Below are 8,820 nucleotides of genomic sequence, written 5' to 3'. Positions count from 1 at the left end.
CTTGCTCGGTAACAATTTCGCAGAATCCCATCACGTCACAATCCAAACCCTCTCCAATTGGCCAGTGAGAAGGGTGATTCAACTCTGTTTACTTTCTCCCCCTGCCAGTCAGAATGGCCTTTCGGAGGAGAGGGTGCGTCTATAACTGAGGCGTGTGGCCAATCTGACAGTTCCATTTCAATGCCTCGTGCTACTGCTACAGCCCTTCAAACCTGACGCTTAAAAGGGTAATGGCCAGGGCTTGGGGGTGGGGATGGGAGATAAGTCTAGAACCGTCTCGGCCAGATGGTAGTCGTTTCTCTACATACTTTTTTTCCCTTTGCTAGACCGGGTGCCATTCTAAACGAGTGTTTTGGTAACACCGAAAGCAGTCAGTGGGCTGCGTCCCCATAACAACCATAATTTGGATTTCCATTTCCGGTCCGTAAGTAGTTAAATGCCTTGCTGCAACTGCTACAGTCCCAGCAACGAGCCTCCCAATCAAAAGTAAGTTGGCTGATGTCACCGACATTAGCTCAGCCAATCAGAATAGACTTCCAAAAAGTAAGTATTGAACACTTGTAAACCGGCTAAGTTCATTACAATACTGGAAAGAGAAAGCACTGTTTTGGTTTGAATAAAAGCAAAAATTAAAAAAAATATATAGAAATGCTTATTTTTTAAAAAAATCCACAAAACATACATTTCAGGGGGAAAGAGTGTAGGTTTTGAGTGAATGGATGTTCCATACTAACCTTTTTAGGTGAGAGATGTGGGAGTTAATCCTTTTTGCCACTTGAGTTTAAAATGTTATACCCCATATACAAAATCATTTTCCCCTTCAAATTTATGCAATATTTTTAAAATTAATTTTATAATTATGACATTTTTTGACAGTACATATGTATAGGTAATTTTTTTACAACATTATCCGTTCTACTCCCTTCTGTTCTGAATTTTCCCCTCCTTCCCTCCACCCCCTCCCCTAGATGGCAGGCATTCCCATACATATTAAATATGTTATAGTATATCCTAGGTACAATATATATGTGCAGAACTGAATTTTGTTGTTGTTGTTATGCAATATTTTTTGTTTCCTTGTTATCCCCCTATCTGTTTTTGGATGTATACAAAAAAAGAAAAAAATATTTTTCATAGTTCCTGCTTCAGCAGGCGCTATTAGGACCCAGTAAAAAAAAAGCCTACCCTAGTGGTTTTGGGGAAATGGTGGGGGAAAACAGTTCATTGATTTTTTTCATGTGGCTAAAACATAAAAGATAGTGATTTGGAGAGAAGGTACTTTTGAAAAAATCTTTTAAAAATATTTCGTCCACTTAAATATTTGAAAGAATAGTTCCTGATTTTTGCAACCAATTAGTTTTTAAAATATAAAGTGGATAAAAATTTAGTTTTAAAGTAGCTTTTCAATGTTCATCTCAGATATTTTCAACCTTCTGCACTTCATTTCATACTAAAAATGATTGCAATTTATTATGTGCTTATCACTAAGTAGACATTGTTGGAGTCTGCAGAAATGAATATGAGAGTCTCTACCCTGAAAGATTTTACATTTTAGCAGAAGAAATAAGGCATGTCCAGATAACTAGAAGTCAAGGGAGGATAAAACTGTATCTATCATGAGAGGTTCTTTTTTTTTTAAATAGCTTTTTATTGACAAAACACATGCATGGGTAATTTTTCAACATTGATCCTTGCAAAAACTTCTGTTCCAACTTTTCCCCTCCTTCCCTCCACCCCCTCCCCTAGATGGCAGGTAGTCCTATACATGCTAGATATGTTAAAGTACATGTTAAATACTATATACATATATATGTATGTGTTTACATATATATATATATATATACATATAGATATTTATATAGTTATCTTGCTGCACAAGAAAAATCAGATTTAGAAAGAAGGTAAAAATAATCTGGGAAGAAAAACAAAAATGCAAGCAAACAACAGAAAGAGTGTCAATGCTATGTTGTGGTCCATACTCATTTCCCAATATTCTTTCGCTGGGTGTAGCTGGTTCTGTTCATTACTGATCAATTGAACATAGATATCCACTTCCATCAGAATACATCCTCATTCAGTATCGTTGTTGAAGTGTATAATGATCTCCTGGTTCTGCTTATTTCACTCAGCATTATTTCATGTATGTCTCTCCAAGCCTCTCTGTAGTCATCCTGCGTTCTAAAATAGAGGTGCTAAACATTTATGAAAGTTCAGAGAAAGGGGGAATCAGAAGATCAGAAAGTCTTCGTAGTATTTGAAGAATGGGCATGATTTCTCAGAATAATAGAGCCAGAATCCTCAAAGCAAAACTCTAAGCTAGGGCAACATGGGTAAGTATCATAGGAACAGTGTAAACAAAGGGAGCTAGATTCAGGAAATAACCTAATTTTATCAGGGTTTAGGCCTAAAAGAAAGAATGTAGTAAGAGATGGGTTGAGGCCAAGATAAGGATTTCTAAATGCCAAGTTGAGTTCAGGCTTTGACCTGAGAGAGCACATTAAAGTTTTTGAATGAGAGGATGGTGGTAGACAGATTGTGATTAAAGCTTTGAATTAGTACAATTAGTGTGGGAGTGGTATATAGGATGAGTTGGAGAGTGAAGAGAATAGAAATGGGGAGACTTGCAATAGTGAAAGAAAGATGAGAACAAGTTTATGAAGCTAGTAGGAATAGAAAGGATGGGAGAACTTTTATCAATGGATGATATAATGACTTTTTCTCTTCTTATGGCCATGTGCTCTAAAATTATTTAAAGGGAACTAATTTTAGTTGAGAAATTTTGTGACATTCCTTGAGATACATGGAAACTTTCATATGAAAGTACTACCAAAAAAAAAGGTAAGAAGAAAGAGACTCTAAAATGTCATGAATAAGGCTTTATATTCAAACGTCAGCATTTTCACCACCATTATTCATTATCTCTCACAACATCCTGAGAAGGCACTGAAAAGGGCCCAGTCTTTATAAGTGAAGAGAACCTCTGTAATGATGAGATGATGGTCCCAGACAAAACAGCCTGTTGAGATAGGAGGAGAGTGAAAGAAATACTGAATGTTAGAACATATGGTTTTGAATTCTGGTTGTATTTATGTCTCTATGATTTTAGCAAGATAGCTATCCTCCTCATGCTGTTGTGTAGCCTCTCCTCAGCCCTGGAGTAGTCCCTTCAGCCCCTTATTGTAACCTATATCTGCAAACTTCTTGGGCTGTCCTTCTGTTCTGATCTGGGCTAAACAAAAGACTCACTTTTTTTATTCTGGATTTCTCCATCAGAATTTGGTCTCACACACTATAGATCTGTTTAGAGGAATTTGTGGACCAGAGCTCATTTGCATTGTGTCCTTCTACTCTGCTATCTTTTCTCTACTCTAAGACCTTAGTTTCTTTATTTCTTTTTTTTTTTTACTAATAGATTTTTATTTTTCCAAATACATGCAAAAATAGTTTTCAACATTTACCTTTGCAAAAACCTTATGTTCCAAATTTTCTCTTTTTCCTCTCCCCTAGACAACATGCAATACAAATCAGTTAAACATGTGCAGTTCTTCTAAACATAATTCTATATTCGTCATGTTGCACAAGAAAAATTAGGTCAAAAAGGGAATAAAAAAAACAACCAATCAAACAAACAAACAAAGGTAAAAATCCTATGCTTTGATTACCGTCGGTCTCCATAGTTCTCTCTCTGGATTTGGATGGTTTTTTTCAGTCACAATTCTATTGAATTGAGGCTTCAGTTTCTAATCTGCCTATCTCTCTGATCACACTTTTCTGTAGAATAAAGAATGTGGATTCTAAATCCTTTGATCCCATTTGGTAGAAGAGGAAATTAAGGAACAGAAAGGTTGAGACATTTACTTAGGTCACACAGCTAGTTGATTTTATGAATTAGATTAGAACTCTCAGATCTCTTTGATTTTCAGACCTTTTCCCTTTCCACCAGAGCAAGTGCCTCCTCAGTTAAATGATGTAGTTATGTTATCACAAAATAAAATGTTATGAAATTAAATGAAATATGGCCAGAGACTCCTAATTCATAAGATAGATTATGTGCCATTATAAAGAATAAGTTTTCTGTGATGCTATAATTTGAGCTCCAAAATTTGCTTTTCTCTTAGAAAAAACAACTGATTTGAATTTTGTAAGTTCTTTCTCCATCATGATAGTTGAGAAAAGCATCTAGTATCAGTTTATCTTGCAGGAAGCACAATGTCAGAACAATTGATTAAAAATACATTTACTTTCCTAGTTGGGTGTGAGAATTACTTGCCTCTTCTATATAAGGATGGCTCCAAGGGGATTCACACATTACTCAATGGCTATCACATTGACCTCCTGTCTTTCGGGAAAGTTAACAGCCAATTTCTAGAGAAGAATTTATTTTCTGGGCCTAATCCATATGTGTATGTATAATAGTGTATGTGTGTGTATATATATATGTGTGTGTGTGTGTGTGTGTGTGTGTGTGTGTGTGTGTATGTGTGTATATATATGTATATGTATGTATATACATACATATATACATACACATATATATTTTTAAGTTTTACTTATCTTTTGTATTTGTGTGTATGTGTATATATGTATCTATGCCATACTCTTTAAGTTTTATCGATGTGTTATATTTATATAATAGTAAATTTCTAATATGTACAACTCTCCATTAAATCCTTTTTTTGTAACAAAAAAGTTAAACAAAACCACTTGATATAGCAAAAACAGCTGATAGCATAGGCCAAATTCCTTACCTACAACCCACCTCTTTTCAGAAAGGAAGAGAGTATGTTTCAGTGTCTCTTTGCCTAGACCAAGATTAGTTACTAATATTATTATTAATTAGTCAAAGTTCAGTTGTCTTGTGTTTTAATTTACATTACTTTAGTTATTTTATTAGGTGTGTATATGTATATGTAAACACATATATACAATAGATGCACAGGCATATGTGTAGATACACATATATGCATGTACACATATGTATTTACCGAATACAAACACACATCCAGGCCCAGCATTCTATATCCCTTTTGCCCCTTAGCTGCCCCCCTTGGTTATGTAAATACTAATTGCATTTATCACACATATGTACACACTTATATGAGTATGTGCATATATACTCATACATACAGACATATAGACCAATTCTAGTCTGCTAACCATATGGTAGATGGCAAACTCTTTGATTAGTTACAGTTGTAGAAACAGACAAGGACCTAAAAGACAAAAGACCTTAGGCAGCCAGAATATGTTCTCCCCAGAGAGTGAAATGCCATAGGAGGAGAGCTTATCTCAAGAGTATAGGGAATGAGGCAGCGAGATGGCTCGTAGATAGAGCACTATCCCTGAAATCAGGAGGACCTGAGTTCAAAATTTGATCTCAGTCACTTAACATTTCCTGGCTGCGTGATCCTGGGCAAGTCACTTAACCCCAATTGTCTCAGCAGCAAAAAAATAAAAAAAAAAATAAAAAAAGAGTATAGGGAGGAAATGTTTGTTCTTCTGCTGTGGTTTATCTAAATATTTTTTTCTAAAAGCTAATTGATATTAAATGGGGTACACTGGTCATTGTTATTGATTGAGAACCAATGTGAGCCAATAATATTAGAGAAGTAACATCTCAAACCCCTCAGGGTTATCATAAGAGGCTGATACAGCTGGCCTGATTCCTGGAGAGTGAGTTTAGAACATCCTTGATATAAGTGTGGGGGAAAAGAACCTGAAAATTAAAGATCAGTCATGTCAAACTCAAACAAAATACAGGTCACTAAACCTTACATAAAGATTCAGGCAGGCTATATATTGACTTAAGTTTTAAAATGGAATATTGCCTATGTTTTGTTACAGTTTTATTTTATTAACTGTTTACCAATTATGTTTTAATGTGGGTTAGACTATCCTGGGTCACATTTGACCTATAGGCCTCCTTGTCCAACCTCTCTGTATTAATTATAATACAGTTAGGTGGCCTTAGAACTGGTTGCCTTTGTGTGCCAAAGGAATATGCCTCTGGTCCTATGCCATTTAATAACTTTATTAATACTTTTAACTAATCTATTGACTTATATAAAAAGCTAGATAGCAAATTTATAAATGACATATAGTAGCTAGAAGAACTACCATGTTGAATGAAAGAATCTGGATTCAAAAGGGAACTGACAAGACTAAAATGTTAGACCAAATGAAATATGACATTTTATAGGAATTAATATCATGAGAAGAAAATGGTAGAGGCATATTTAAAAGGGTGTTCATTTGAAAAAGACCTGGGGATTTTGGTGGACTGTAAGCTCAAAGTCAGTCAGTGGTGCTAGCTAAAAAAGAGAATATGATTTTGGGCAACATTAAGAGTGGCACAATTGTTCAGAACTAGGGAGGTAACAGTTCTCTTGTACTGTCCTTATCAGGTTACATCTGGAATGTTGTGTTTAGTTCTAGGTGCTAGGAAAGACACTGATAAACTGGAGAAGGTGCCTAGAATGCTAAAGAGTCTTGAGATCATGGCATATGAGAATCAGGGAAAGAACTAGGAATGTTTGGTGTGGAGCAGAGAAGAGCTAGAGGGAGACATAATAAGGTATTTCCAAGTATTGGATTATCATATGGAAGAAGGATTTCACTTCTTATTCTTGGTCCCAGAAAGCAGATGGTAGGTAAAATTGCAGAGGTAGATTTAAGCTTAATTTCTACTTCAGAAAGCAGGGAGTTCTTTCTTGGTGGTCTTTGAATAAAGGTTAGAAGACCACTTGTTGATATTTTAGGTCTGATGTGCTTTAGATTAGACACTACTTCTTTCCAACTCTGAGAATCTGAGATTTCTTGAGGCTGTTGGATTTGAGTCCTAATTAATATTTTATGTGACCCTGGCAAGTTACTTCAGCTCTCAATTATATCATCTCTAAACTAAGAGTGTTGGGCTGGGTAATTCTTGAGTGTTGAATTAGCCATTTTCACCTGGTTGCAAAGTTCAAATAAGATAATGGTATAAAATTTTTTGCAAACCATATAAAGTTCTATGTAGAAAAGTCAGTTATTATTTCTTCTGATGAAAACTTCCCTGGTTTTGAGGTAATTTTTTTAAAGAAAATGAACAATGATGATAAAATTATATAATGATAACAAGGTAAAGGAATAGTGGGATCAAAACTTCTTTTGAATACGTAAAACTTCTATCCTGAATTGTGAATTGCCTATTGGATGTGAAAAACAGGATGTCCCAGAGTATCTAAAAACAGAACTTATTATCTCTGCCCTTCCCTCTTCCAAACTTCCCTGATCTTGTTGCAGGCCATTACCATTCTTCCAGTCTCCCATATTCATAAGAGCCAAGCTGCTCTACTGTTGGATAGAAATGGGCAAGCTGTATGGCATCTGAACTATTTTCAGGGCACTGCATCTTTGCTGGATAGGTCTATCCCCTGGGCTCTGTGGGCAAATGCAGTCTTTTTCCACTGGCATGGTAAGGGGGTACTGGGCTTTCTTTAGTTGTGGTATTAGATTTCCCTTATCAGCTAGAGTGCTATGGAGCTCTTTCAACTAGGGAAAGAAACTTAGCCTAGACTAGTCCTCTTTCACTTGCTCAGACTTTGTGTCTAAGGTCTGCTACTTCTAGGCATAAGATAGGAGCGATGACCCCAGAGGAGAAAGTGATGCTGGTAACTGCACTTCCCTCCTTCACTTAAATCCAATTCAGTTGCATGTCATGGCATCATCTCCCTGATGTCATGGTCCTCTTCCAGAACAAAGGACAACAACTGGGTTCAGAAGCAAAAGGCAAACTTTACTAGAGGGATCAGTCTCAATTTAGTTACCTTTTCATATTCCCCAATGGATCTTCAAATGGAGAATTAGAGACAAAGAATGTGGTGTGGGTGCTAGATAAGCTTATGATCTTGATGGTCTCTTCAGATGCAGTTTAAGATATGCATCCAAGCATCAGAACCTTTCTAAGATAGAGATTGTTGGTTTTTGCTTCTGGAGGTCTCCCCTGTTACATTTCTTTGCCTCCGACTTTTCATTCCTTCATGGACTGCAGATCTCACCAGATCTTATCTCCCCTTTTTATACTTTGTATCTGTGTCCTAGCACAATACCTTATGAATGGAATGATTGAGAATAAGAAAGGAATGGAAATTGTTTCCTTATATTATATATTATATATATATTATTGTTGGCCTCATCTTGCATTTATCAGAGCTGATAGTGGTGAGAGGTATTGAGACTATTCAATAGCTAATGCACCAGTCTTGAAGTTAGGGAAAAACTGAGTTTAAATCTGACATCAGATATATACTAGCTCTATAATCCTAGGCAAGTCACTTAATTTTTATCTTTCTTATCATCTCACCTATAAAATGGGGATAATAATAGTACCTATCATCTAGAGTTGTTGTGAAGATCAAATGAGATAATAATTGTATGTCACTTAGTACTTGGCACATAGTAGGTGCCACAAATAATGATGATGATGATGATGGAAGCCCACTCAGTATCACAATTCTACTTCAGAGGACTGATTAAGCATGAAACACTGCTACAGTCACTTAACGTCTTCCACTTTAGGAACAGAAACATATTGATGGGACCTAGAAATTCAATACAGAATAGGTACTCAAATATATTATCAGGAAGAATTGACATAATCTCCCCTGTGGTACTTCATATTTCAGTACTTCTTTAGCTTAAGGTTAAAATGCAAATTCCCCTGGAAAGGGTAATAACTTAAGTTGTTGTTATCACTGGATAATAATATGTAAAATGGGAACGATAATATTTAGGCTAGTAGTTATATATAAATGTTAAATTATAAATATTTAAATGCTA

General features: G+C 35.7%; 1 long non-coding RNA gene across 1 annotated transcript in view; it reads left to right on the top strand.

The window, feature by feature from the left end:
• The first annotated feature begins 2 nt into the window (after nucleotides 1-2).
• LOC141550267 (uncharacterized) overlaps nucleotides 3-8,820 on the top strand; it is a 51,466-nt gene continuing 42,648 nt past the window's right edge. The window contains exons 1-2 of the long non-coding RNA XR_012484561.1: nucleotides 3-227; nucleotides 327-486. This is a non-coding gene — a long non-coding RNA (uncharacterized LOC141550267). The remainder of the gene's footprint in view (nucleotides 228-326; nucleotides 487-8,820) is intronic.

Source organism: Sminthopsis crassicaudata, chromosome 1, assembly GCF_048593235.1.
Source record: "Sminthopsis crassicaudata isolate SCR6 chromosome 1, ASM4859323v1, whole genome shotgun sequence".
NCBI classification, from domain to species: domain Eukaryota; kingdom Metazoa; phylum Chordata; class Mammalia; order Dasyuromorphia; family Dasyuridae; genus Sminthopsis; species Sminthopsis crassicaudata.
This window is presented reverse-complemented; position numbering and strand designations above follow the sequence as displayed.